The 12652-nt window shown below is 38.4% G+C and overlaps 1 long non-coding RNA gene across 1 annotated transcript in view; it reads right to left on the bottom strand.

Moving 5' to 3' along the window:
* Positions 1–12329, bottom strand: part of LOC129479450 (uncharacterized) — a 13489-nt gene extending 1160 nt beyond the window's left edge. Inside the window, exons 1-2 of the long non-coding RNA XR_008656682.1 lie at positions 12102–12329; positions 9873–9945 (exon numbers count right to left, since the gene is read on the bottom strand). This is a non-coding gene — a long non-coding RNA (uncharacterized lncRNA). The remainder of the gene's footprint in view (positions 1–9872; positions 9946–12101) is intronic.
* Positions 12330–12652: the final 323 nt, after the last annotated feature.

Raw genomic sequence — 12652 nt, 5'->3', positions numbered from 1 at the left:
GTTACTGATTGCATGAAACATCTTTTTAACATGCTTTCACTTTCAACCTATTTGTTTCTTTGAATGTAAAAATGAGTCAAGTGTAGATAGCATATAGTTACCTCCATTTTAAAATTCACTCCATCAATCTCTGCTTTTAATAAGAGAGTTTAATCTTTTTACATTTAAAGTAATTAGTGATAAGGAGAAACTTCTGATATTTTGCTATTTGTTTTCTATTTACTTAATATACTAAATTCCCCCATTACCACCTACTTGTTGTACTTAACTGTTTTTTTTTTAGCATACTGTTGTGACTTTCTTGTTAATTTTCTATATATTTTGAAATTATTTTCTCAGTGACTACCCTGGAAATTACAATTAAATTCCTAAACTTATAAAAATCTATTCTTAATTAAGACCAACAAAGTTTCAATAGTACACAAAATTATGCCTCTATACAGTCCATTTCTCCTCCTTTATGCAGGTGTTAAAATTACACCTATATAGATTTCTGCCAATTTGCAAATGTATAATTATTATTTTATGCATTTTAAAACATACAAAAAGAAGGGAGTTACAAATCAAAATTACAAAACATTATCTTTGGTATTTATCTATATAGTTACGTTTACTAGTGTTTTTTATTTCTTCATGTTGCTTTTTTACTGTCTAGTATTCTTTCATTTCCACCAAAAGGACTCCCTTTAGCGTTTTTTATAGGGTAAGTCTACTACTGACATACTCCAACTTTTGTTTATTTGGCAATGACTGAATTTTCCATTATTTTTGAAAGGCATTTTGCCAGATGTAGGATTATTGGTTAAATTTTTTTTCTTTCAGCGCTTTGAATAAGTATTCCATTGCTGCTGCCTATGGCCTCCATAATTTCTGCTGACAAATTGGCTATTAACCTTATTGAGGATCCCTTGTACATGATGAATTGCTTCTGCCTTGCTGCTTTCAAGATTCCTTATCTGTGTCTTTGGGCAATTTAATTACAATATGTTGTAGTATAAATCTCTGTGTTCATCCTTCTTGGAGTTCATTGAGACTCTTGGATGTATATATTTGTATCTTTCATCAAATTTGGAAAGTTTGGCCAATATTTTTTCTAATCTTATTTTTGCCTCTTTCTTTCTCTCCTCTCTTTCTGATACTCCTATCATTTGTAGGTTGGTGCATTCAATGATATCCCGAAAGTATCTTAGGCTCAACAGTTTTTCTTCATTTTTTTAATCTATTTCTAATACTATATAATTTTAATTTACCTATCTTCAAGTCTACTGATTATTTGTTCTGCCTACTGAAATCTGTAATTCAAACTCTGTAGTGAATTTTTTTATTTCACTTATTTTATTTTCATCTCAGAATGTCTCTTTGGTCCTTCAGAAATTTTGGTCTCCTTATTAATATTCTCATTTTCTTCATAAATTATTTTTCCAATTTCTTTTTTTTATTATTATACTTTAAGTTGTAGGGTACATGTGCACAACATGCAGATTTGTTACACAGGTATACATGTGCTGGGTTGGTTTGCTGCACCCATCAACTCGTCATTTACATAAGGTATTTCTCCTAATGCTATCCCTCCCCCAGCCCCCCATCCTCCAACAGGTCCTTGTGTGTGATGTTCCCTGCCCTGTGTCCAAGTGTCCTTATTGTTCAGTTCCCACCTGTGAGTGAGGACATGCAGTGTTTGGTTTTCTGTCCTTGTGATAGTTTGCTCAGCATGATGGTTTCCAGCTTCATCCGTGTCCCTGCAAAGAACATGAACTCATTCTTTTTTATGACTGCATAGTATTCCATGGTATATATGTGCCACATTTTCTTAATCCAGTCTATCATTGATGGACATTTGGGTTGGTTCCAAGTCTTTGCTATTGTGCATAGTGCTGCAATAAATATATGTGCGCATGTGTCTTTATAGTGGCATGATTTATAATCCTTTGGGTATACACCCAGTAATGGGATCGCTGGGTCAAATGGTATTTCTAGTTCTAGATCCTTGAGGAATCGCCACACTGTCTTCCACAATGGTTGAACTAATTTACATTCCCACCAACAATGTAAAAGCATTCCTATTTTTCCACAACCTCGCCAGCATCTGTTGTTTCCTAACTTTTTAATGACTGGCGTGAGATGATATCTCATTGTGGTTTTGATTTGCATTTCTCTGATGACCAGTGATGATGAGCATTTTTTCATGTGTCTGTTGGCTACACAAATGTCTTCTTTTGAGAAGTGTCTGTTCATATCCTTTGCCCACATTTTGATGAGGTTGTTTGTTTGCTTCTTGTAAATTTGTTTAAGTTCTTTGTAGATTCTGGATATTAGCCCTTTGTGAGATGCGTAGATTGCAAAGATTTTCTCCCATTCTGTAGGTTGCCTGTTCACTCTGATGGTAGTTTCTTTTGCCGTGCAGAAGCTCTTTGGTTTAATTAGATCCCATTTGTCTATTCTGGCTTTTGTTATCATTGCTTTTGGTATTTTAGTCATGAAGTCCTTGCCCATGCCTATGTCCTGAATGGTATTGCCTAGGTTTTCTTCTAGGGTTTTTATGGTTTTATTCTAACATTTAAGTCTTTAATCTATCTTGAATTAATTTTTGTATAAGATGTAAGGAAGGAATCCAGTTTCAGCTTTGTACACATGGCTAGCCAGTTTACCCAGTACCATTTATTAAACAGTGAATCCTTTCCCCATTTCTTGTTTTTGTCAGGTTTGTCAAAGATCAGATGGTTTTAGATGTGTGGTGTTATTTCTGAGGCCTCTGTTCTGTTCCATTGGTCTATATATCTGTTTTGGTACTAGTACCATGCTGTTTTGGTTACTGTAGCCTTGTAGTATAATTTCTTTTTGTCTTTGTTTTTTTTTTGTTTTGTTTTGTTTTGTTTTGTTTTTGAGACAGAGTCTTGCTCTGTCACCCAGGCTGGAGTGCTGTGGTGTGATCTCGGCTCACTGCAAGCTCTGCCTCCCTGGTTGACACCATTCTCCTGCCTCAGCCGCCCAAGTAGCTGGGACCACAGGTGCACACCACCATGCCCGGCTAATTTTTTGTATTTTTAGTAGAGACAGGGTTCCACCATGTTAGCCAGGATGGTCTCGATCTCCTGACCTCGTGATCCACCCACCTCAGCCTCCCAAAGTGTTGGGATTACAGGTGTGAGACACTGAGCCCGGCTGCCTTGTAGTATAGTTTGAAGTCAGGTAGTGTGATGTCTCCAGCTTTGTTCTTCTTGCTTAGGATTGTCTTGGCAATGTGGGCTCCTTTTTGGTTGCATATGAACTTTAGGTTTTTCCAATTCTGTGAAGAAAGTCATTGGTAGCTTGATGGGGATGGCAGTGAATCTATAAATTACCTTGGGCAGTATGGCCATTTTCACAATATTAATTCTTCCTATCCATGAGCATGGAGTGTTCTTCCATTTTTTTGTGTCCTCTCTTATTTCCTTCAGCAGTGGTTTGTAGCTCTCCTTGAAGAGGTCCTTCACATCCCTTGTAAGTTGGATTCCTAGGTATTTTACTCTCTTTGTAGCAATTGTGAATGGGAGTTCACTCATGATTTGGCTCTCTGTTTCCATTGTTGGTGTATAGGAAAGCTTGTGATTTTTGCACATTGATTTTGTATCCTGAGACTTTGTGTAAGTTGCTTATCAGCTTAAGGAGATTTTGACCTGAGACAATGGGGTTTTCTAAATATACAATCATGTCATCTGCAAAAAGGGACAACTTGACTTCCTCTGTTCCTATTTGAATACCCTGTATTTCTTTCCCTTGCCTGATTGCCCTGGCCAGAACTTCCAACACTATGTTGAATAGGAGTGGTGAGAGAGGGCATCCTTGTCTTGTGCCGGTTTTCAAAGGGAATGCTTGCAGTTTTTGCCCCATTCAGTATGATATTAGCTGTGAGTTTATCATAAATAGCTCTTACTATTTTGAGATACATTCCTTCAATACCTAGTTTATTGGGAGTTTTTAGCATGAATGGCTGTTGAATTTTGCCAAAGGCCTTTTCTGCATCTATTGAGATAATCATGTGGTTTTTGTCATAGGTTCTGTTTATGTGATGGATTACATTTATTGATTTGTATATGTTGAATCAGCCTTGCATCCCAGGGATGAAGCCCACTTGATCATGGTGGATAAACTTTTTGATGTGCTGCTGGATCCAGTTTGCCAGTATTTTATTGAGGATTTTTGCATTGATGTTCATAAAGGATATTGGTCTAAAATTCTCTTTTTTTGTTGTGTCTCTGCCAGGCTTGGTATCAGGATGATGCTGGCCTCATAAAATGAGTTAGGAAGGATTCCCTCTTTTTCTATTGATTGGAATCGTTTCAGAAGGAATGGTACCAGCTCCTCTTTGTACCTCTGATAGAATTTGGCCGTGAATCCGTCTGGTCCTGGACTTTTTTTGGTTGGTAGGCTATTAATTATTGCCTCAACTTCAAAGCCTGTTATTGGTCTATTCAGAGATTTCACTTCTTCCTGGTTTAGTCTTGGGAGGGTGCATGCGTAGAGGAATTTATCCATTTCTTCTAGATTTTCTAGTTTATTTGTGTAGAGGTGTTTAGAGTATTCTCTGATGGTAGTTTTTATTTCTGTGGGATCAGTGGTGATATCCCCTTTATCATTTTTTATTATGTCTATTTGATTCTTATCTCTTCTGCTTCTTTATTAGTCTGGCTAGCGATCTATCTATTTTGTTGATCTTTTCTAAAAACCAGCTCCTGGATTCATTGATTTTTGAAGGGTTTTTTGTGTCTCTATCTCCTTCAGTTCTTCTCTGATCTTAGTTATTTCTTGCCTTCTGCTAGCTTTTGAATTTGTTTGCTCTTGCTTCTCTAGTTCTCTTAATTGTGATGTTAGGGTGTCGATTTTAGATTTTTTCTGCTTTCTCTTGTGGGCATTTAAAGCTATAAATTTCCCTCTACACACTGCTGTAAAAGTGTCCTGGAGATTCTGGTATGTTGTGTCTTTATTCTCATTGGTTTCAAAGAACATCTTTCTTTCTGCCTTCATTTCGTTATTTATCCAATAGTCATTCAGGAGCAGGTTGTTCAGTTTCCATGTAGTTGTGTGGTTTTGAGTGAGTTTCTTAATCCTGAGTTCTAATTTGATTGCACTGTGGTCTGAGAGACAGTTTGTTATAACTTCTTTTCTTTTACATTTGCTGAGGGGTGCTTTACTTCCAATTATGTGGTCAATTTTAGAATAAGAGTGATGTGGTGCTAAGAAGAATGTATATTTTGTTGATTTGGGGTGGAGAGTTCTATAGATGTCTATTAGGTCAGCTTGGTGCAGAGCTGAGTTCAAGTCCTGGATATCTTTGTTAACCTTCTGTCTTGTTGATCTGTCTAATAACGACAGTGGGGTGTAAAGTCTCCCATTACTATTGCGTGGCAGTCTAAGTCTCTTTGTAGGTCTTTAAGGACTTGCTTTATGAATCTGGGTGCTCCCGTATTGGGTGCACATATATTTAGGATAGTTAGCTCTTCTTGTTGAATTGATCCCTTTACCATTATGTAATGGCCTGCTTTGTTTCTTTTGATCTTTGTTGGTTTAAAGTCTGTTTTATCAGAGACTAGGATTGCAACCCCTGCTTTTTTTTGCTTTCCATTCACTTGGTAGATCTTTCTCCATAGCTTTATTTTGAGCCTATGTGTGTCTCTGCATATGAGATGGGTCTCCTGAATACAGCACACTGATGGGTCTTGACTCTTTATCCAATTTGCCAGTCTGTGTCTTCTAATTGGGGCGTTTAGCCCATTTACATTTAAGGTTAATATAGCTATGTGTGAATTTGATCCTGTCATTATGATGTTCACTGGGTATTTTGCCTGTTAGTTGATGCAGTTTCTTCCTAGCCTTGATGGTCTTTACAATTTGGCATGTTTTTGCAGTGGCTGGTACCAGTTGTTCCTTTCCATGTTTAGTGCTTCCTTCAGGAGTTCGTGTAAGGCAGGCCTGGTGGTGACAAAATCTCTCAGCATTTGCTTGTCTGTAAAGGATTTTATTTCTCCTTCACTTATGAAGCTTAGCTTGGCTGGATATGAAATTCTGGGTTGAAAATTCTTTTCTTTAAGAATGTTGAATATTGGCCCCCACTCTCTTCTGGCTTGTAGGGTTTTTGCAGAGATATCCGCTGTTAGTCTGATGGGCTTCCCTTTGTAAGTAACCTGATCTTTCTCTCTGGCTGCCTTTAACATTTTTTCCTTCATTTCACCCTTGGTGAATCTGATAATTATGTGTCTTGGGGTTGTTCTTCTTAAGGAGTATCTTTGTGGTGTTCTCTGTATTTCCTGAATTTGAATGTTGTCCTGTCTTACTAGGTTGGGGAATTTCTCCTGGATAATATTCTGAAGAGTGTTTTCCAACTTGGTTCCATTCTCCTGGTCACTTTTAGGTACACCAATCAAACGTAGACTTGGTCTGTTCACATAGTCCCATATTTCTTGGAGGCTTTGTTTATTTCTTTTCACTCTTTTTTCTCTAATCTTGTCTTCTTGCTTTATTTCATTAATTTGATCTTCAATCAGTGATACCCTTTCTTCCACTTGATCAAATCAGCTATTGAAGCTTGTGCATGTGTCATGAAGGTCTCATGCCATGGTTTTCAGCTCCATCAGATCATTTAAGGTCTTCTCTACACTGTTTATTCTAGTTAGCCATTCATCTAACCTTTTTTCTAGGTTTTTAGCTTCCTTGTGATGGGTTAGAACCTGCTTCTTTAGCTCAGAGAAGTTTGTTATTACCAACCTCCTGAAGCCTACTTCTGTCAACTGGTCAAAGTCATTCTCCGTCCAGCTTTGTTCCGTTGCTGGTGAGGAGCTGCAATCCTTTGGAGAAGAGTAGGTGCTCTGGTTTTTAGACTTTTCAGCTTTTCTCCTCTGGTTTCTCCCCATCTTTGTGGTTTTATCTACCTTTGGTCTTTGATGTTGGTGACCTACTGGTGGGGTTTTGGTGTAGATGTCCTTTTTGTTGATGTTCATGCTATTCCTCTTTGTTAGTTTTCCTTCTAACACATTCCCTTATCTGCAGGTCTGTTGGAGTTTACTGGAGGTCCACTCCAGACACTGTTTGCCTGGGTACCACCAGCGGAGGCTGCAGAACAGCAAATATTACAGAACGGCAAATATTGTTGCCTGATCCTTCCTCTGGAAGCTTTGTCCCAGAGGGGCACCCACCTGTATGAGGTGTCTGTTGGCTCCTACTGGGAGGTGTCTCCCAGTTAAGCTACATGGAGGTTAGCGACCCATTTGAGCAGGTAGTCTGTCTGTTCTCAGAGCTCAAATGCCCTGCTGGGAGAATCACTGCTCTCTTCAGTGCTGTCAGACAGGGACGTTTAAATCTGTGGAAGTTTCTGCTGCCTTTGGTTCAGCTATGCCCTGCCCACAGATGTGGAGTCTATAGAGGCAGTAGGCCTTGCTGAGTTGTGGTGGGCTCTGCCCAGTTTGAGCTTCCCAGTCACTTTGTTTACCTACTCAGGCCTCAGCAATGGCGGATGCCCCTCCCCCAGCCAGGCTGCAGCCTTGCAGGTTGATCTCAGACTGGTGTGCTAACAATGAGCAAGGCTCTGTGGGCGTGGGACTCGCCAAGCCAGGCACAGGAGAGAATTTCCTGGTCTGCCACTTGCTAAGACTGCCATAAAAGTGTAGTATTTGGGCAGAAGTGTGCTTTTTTCCAGGTACAGTCTGTCACGGCTTCCCTTGGCTAGGAAAGGGACATCCCGCTACCCTTTGTGCTTCCTGGGTGAGGCGACGCCCTGCCCTGCTTTGGCTTGCCCTCTGTGGGCTGCACCCACTGTCCAACCAGTCCCAGTGAGATGAACCAGGTAACACAGTTGGAAATGCAGAAATCACCCGTCTTCTGTGTCGAACATGCTGGGAGCTGCAGACCAGAGCAGATCCTATTCAGCCATCTTGGAACAGAACCCCAATTTCTTTTTTACTTTAACAATTTTAGCATATTTAAGACAGTTTTATTTTAAGTTTTTGTCAAGTAAGTCCAATGTCTGTGCTTCATCAGGAATAGAAATCAAGTTCTTTCTAATTTCTCCAATTAATGGGCCATATTTTCTTATTTCTTTGTATTCTTTAGAAATTTTTGTTGAAAACTACACATTTTGAATATTACAATGTGTTAACTATAGAAACCAGGTTCTTTTTATGCCTCATGTTGGATCTGTAGCTTTCTGAGAATTGTGATTATTCATCTAGTGACTTTTCTGTACTGTTTTTGTATGGTTTATATTCTTTGTTATATATGGTTTCAGGAATCTCTGTTCTTTTTGCCTGTGGTTAGCTAGTGTTTTTAAGAGATTTTCCTGAAATCCTGGGAAAAAAAGAAGAAGAAGGACAAAACAAGAAAAAAAAAGAAAAAAAATGAAGGAAAAAAATTCTTCCAGGCTTTATAGATTGGCTCTATGTTGGGGCAATGCTTCAGTGGTTGGCCAGGCCTTCACAGTGCTTCCTTATCTTTCACTTCTTGCTTGCTCTGAGACTAAATTTCAGCCAGAGGTGAAGGTCTTCTCGGGTCTCTTCTTAGCATCCTTTTTCCCTGGGAATGTATGTGGCTTTATAAATTCCACAGTATACTAGCACTTTTCAATGCCCTAATTTTCCCCAAATAACTCTTTCCACATTTTTCCCCCAGGCTTTTAGAGTTTCTATTATTTGTGTTAACTGAACTCTCTCACCCCAGATGGCATGAAGTTTTTTCATTTCATTTATAATGTTTTTGAGGAATGTACTCTGCTCAGCCGTTTTTCTTCCCTAAGAGAGTTCTGAGTTGCACAAAACAAAGGTGAATACCTTCAATCTGTCCTCCAGGAAGCTACACGACAGGCCAAAACTACCAAACAAAGTAATAATATTTATGTTTAAGAATAAGTTCTACTATTATGCCCTTTCCAGAACCAGGAACCAGGGTCTTTTATTGAGAATGCAGGCTGCTGGCTTCAAAACTGCCATTGAGTCGGGGTAGATGGGAGGCAAGGGCAAGTAAAAATAATGCAAAGCTTTTGTGCTTTTTTAAGTTAGCTTTTTCTAGAATCAGCATTTGCTAGGTTGCTGTAAAACAAGAAACCATATGTTTTAATATACTTTTTTAAAGAGTTATGTGACACAGTTATAATAATTAAAAGGGCAACTCAGTTTCCTTAGTTTCTCCTAATTTTCCTTTACCTAAACTTTGTCTTTATATTATTGTATGTTCCATTCACTCTCAAATCTATCTATTATTCGTACCCACCAGCTCATACATATGTATCTCCTCCAGTCCTGATCTTTTTTCCTGAGCTTCATATTCATACCGTCAACAAATGAACCCAAAATGACCAAGATTCAACTCATAGCATACCACCTGTAATCTACACATCCGGCCATTATCTGGGCTGTGTCTAATCTTTAGCCTGCACTCCTAATAGTTCCTGCTTTATATATCTGCATCGTGAAAACTAAACTTTACTCTTGTCTCAATACATTTGTTTTTATTTCATCATGCTGAAATTTTGTCTGTTTATCTCATCCAATATACTATAAGCCATTCATATGTGATTACCCAGTACCTAACTCAATATTCAATATTGATAATAAATATTGATGAACTGTATTAACTAATGAAAATTGTAATACTCCAGTCATATCCATAGGTGGCAGTAAGCTCCTAAAATATGAGGAAAGTGGTCTGTGTTTAGACGTAATTAATCACAGAAGTTAAAATGTTAAAATGACCTGTTTTAATTTATATTTTGGTCTTTTCATGCATACCAACTGCATAAGCTTTCACTTTTCAGAAATATTAAGCAAGGAGAAGAGAATACAATCTATTAAACTAGGAGCTCTTTGAAATGTTTTTTTCTACCTTAATTACTCAGTTTTCAGACTCACCTACAACACTTCCTCACTCCTTTCAGCCTTCTCATTTGAGTATAAACTTAGTGCCAATTTTATCTAGAAGAAACTGATATGAAGAGTTTTCAGCCAACATTTAAAGCAAAATACAAGTTCAGTTTAAATAATTTGAATTTCTATTTTTCCTAATTCTTTGGATATTCTATAACAAGTGTATAAAGCAATATGGGATTTTTAAAGATGACCTTGTTTTGATAATGAACAAGTTATTTTAATATAAACACAACAGTTTCCTCAGGAATCCATTTTGCTACAATACTACAAGTATGCCTATATAGACATACCCTGTAAGAAACAACTAGTTTATAAAATGAAATGTCACATCACCAAATTATCTGAGACCGTATTTTTCCACTTATCAAATAACAATATGGCATCCATATTCCATCTGGGTTAAATAATTTATCAAGGCCTACTGAAAATTCCTATTTCTGAAAAAAATCTTCCTATATACTTTAAAATTAATATTCTCTGGACTTCAAAATTATTTTCCAAACAATGGGCTTTGTTATCTACACACAGATACATTCTGGGATTAGTGTATGAGTTGCAGATGATTTTCCTCATAAAAGATTTTATATATAGGCTCTGGATCTGGCTTCTCTATATTTGTTTGGTAATTCCTGAGCAAATCCTGTGAAGTTGGTTTAATATATTTTTGGTATCTTAGCTCTTTATCTTGACAAGGGAAACTCTGCCTACCCCATATGTTTTATTCAATCATGCTGTATTGCTTTTCCTTAAGTACGCCTTAATTAATTTCTAAGAAGTTATTTATTATACCACTAATGTATCATATCATAATCAAGAATAATTTAAAATCAATAACAAAAATGAACACAAGATTTCTACCTCTCTTATTTCCCATATATATTAGTCTGTTTTCACACTGCTATAAGGAACTACCTGAGACTGGGTAATTTATAAAGAAAAAATGGGCCTGGTGCAGTGGCTCATGCCTGTAATCCCAACACTTTGGAAGGCCAAGGCAGGTGGATTACCTGAAGTTAGCAGTTCAAGACCAGCCTGGCCAACATAAACCCCATCTCTACCAAAAATACAAAAAATTAGCGGGGCATGGTGGCGGGCACCTGTAATCTCAGCTACTCCGGAGGCTGAGTCAGGAGAATCACTTGGACCAGGGAGGTGGAGGTTCCAGTGAGCTGAGATCACACCATTGCACGGCAGCCTGGGCAGCAGGAGCAAAACTCCATCTCAAAAAAAAAAAAAAAAAAAGAAAAAAGGTTTAATTGACACACAGATCCACATGGCTGGGGAGGCCTTAGGAAACTAACAATCGTGGTGGAAGGTGAAAGGAAAGCAAGGCATGTCTTACATGGTGGCAGGAGAGACAGAGAGTGAAGGGGGAACTGCCAAACACTTTTAAGCCATCAGATCTCGTGAGAACTCACTCACTATCATGAGAACAGCAAGGGGAAAACTGCCTCCATGATCCAATAACCTCCCACCAGATCTCTCCCTCAACACGTGGAGATTACAATTCAAGATGAGATTTGGGTGGGGACACAGAGCCAAACCATATCACCGGCTAACCAATTATTGCCACATGATATAATTTGCCTTCTATTCTCAGATGCTGATTTGCCAAGGAAGGTGATCACACTTCCCATAACACTCTGCTGTCACCTTAGGCCTCAGGGAAGAAAGATAGGAGGAGGAAGTAAATATTAATGTTGCAACAATAGCATCTCTTTTCCTCTGCCTCTATGACAGGTTTCAGAAATGGAAGACAGAGGACACTTTACGCAAACACATGTGGTTAATAATGGCCTATATACTGGTGATTGCAAAAGCTTGTTCAGTGCTAACCACTACCCTGAGTCAAGACCTATAAATCCAAATGCTCATTGAGCAGCTGCCTCGTAAACCTCAGGAAACCAATGTGTTCCATCAGGACTTCTACACCATTCACACACCCACTTCAACATTTCTCTTCATGATCTCCTGTTTCAGAAATCATTCCTTTATTTCCGCTGAAACAGAAGCCCGGAAGACATCTTTGACCCTCTCTACTTCATCCCTGTAGCCATTCAGCTTTTAAAACGTGTCCTTTTCCCTAATATCACTGCAGTCTATTCACTTTTTTGCCTTCTCTGACAATACATTATCCTATATCACTATTGCATCTCACCAGGCTGATGAGGACACTAACTCGCCTTCTTCTCTTTATTTGTGCTCTCTCACCTCTTTAAGCTCTTTCAGTGGCTCCACAGATAACCTACAGGAGTCTACAGCGTTGGCTACTCTTTAACCTTATTTCTCTTTAAGTCTCCTACTCCAATACAGCCCTCCAGTCACAGTAAACAACTTGAGATTATGGACACTGACCAATCCCTCCTACATTTCCTCACAATATTGGATCTCTGGTCTCAAGTATTTATCTTCTTCACCTTTACCTGGCTTTCTCCTATCTAAGCTTAAGCCTCAGCCGTAACATCTTATTCTCCTTAGAATTTTCTTAACCCACTAAGAAGGATTCTCACGGCAACTGTCCTTAACATTCTCACAGCTGTATTACCCACTGCATTAAAAATCCCCCTTTTCCCGTCTAATCCACCAAACTGCAAGGTCTGTGAAGATGACTGTTTCTGAGTCAACGTTATCCCCAGGGTTGGCTGAATGCCTGAGACACCATTGATACTCAACACAAACTTGCCTGATTTAATTAAGTCTAGCAAAACTATGAATTTTACTTATGTGAAATGATAGGTCCGTGTCCTCAGTGGACAAAATTA

The sequence above is a fragment of the Symphalangus syndactylus genome, chromosome 3, assembly GCF_028878055.3.
Source record: "Symphalangus syndactylus isolate Jambi chromosome 3, NHGRI_mSymSyn1-v2.1_pri, whole genome shotgun sequence".
NCBI classification, from domain to species: domain Eukaryota; kingdom Metazoa; phylum Chordata; class Mammalia; order Primates; family Hylobatidae; genus Symphalangus; species Symphalangus syndactylus.
The sequence above is the reverse complement of the archived record's forward strand: the minus strand, read 5'-3'. Positions and strand labels throughout refer to the sequence as shown.